The sequence below is a fragment of the Corapipo altera genome, unplaced genomic scaffold (assembly GCF_003945725.1).
Source record: "Corapipo altera isolate COAL_440 unplaced genomic scaffold, ASM394572v1 61022, whole genome shotgun sequence".
NCBI lineage: Eukaryota > Metazoa > Chordata > Aves > Passeriformes > Pipridae > Corapipo > Corapipo altera.
In genome coordinates this window covers 191,454-192,087 of record NW_020885065.1, presented here as the reverse complement: position 1 = coordinate 192,087, position 634 = coordinate 191,454, and positions in this window count along the sequence as shown.

The window sequence follows — 634 nt, the reverse complement described above, 5'->3', positions numbered from 1 at the left end:
TTTTTTTTGTCCTCCTGCACCCCCCAGGTCATCCCAGCCACGCTTTGCTGCCTCCCCGAAGCCGCTGGCCCGGCGTTTTCCAGCCCATTGAAGCCCAATTATCCCTCCCCAGTGACGTTGGCTCGGTTTATCCGCCGGGAAAAGCCCGGTGGGAGCCGAGCCCGGCGGGCACAGACGGTCAGAGCCATCGAACCATCACCGGCACAGCACCGGGGGCGCGGGTAAGGGCGGCACCCTCGGCACGGAACGGGGGGAAAAGGGAAGGAACTGGGCAGAGAGCGAGGTGAAAAGTGGGGGGGTTTGGCCCACACCTGAGCTGGAGGTGGGGATGGGGAGCCTGTGGATTTTCCCTGCTTGGTGACCTCTAAGTATGGAGATATATATCTATTATATATATATATATATATATATATATATATGTATATATATATATATATATTTATTATTCGGGGAAATAAAGAGAGGGGGAAACCAGGAAGGGAAAAATCCACGTCTGTAATTTTCGGGGGTTTGCTGCCCAGTTTTGTGGTGTTTCCAGCAGTGATGCAGCTGCAAACAGCTGGAAAGGGGACACTTCTCCGGGCTTTCCTTAAAGTAACCCTTTGGCTGGAGGAGCAGGGCAGCGAAACGAGGC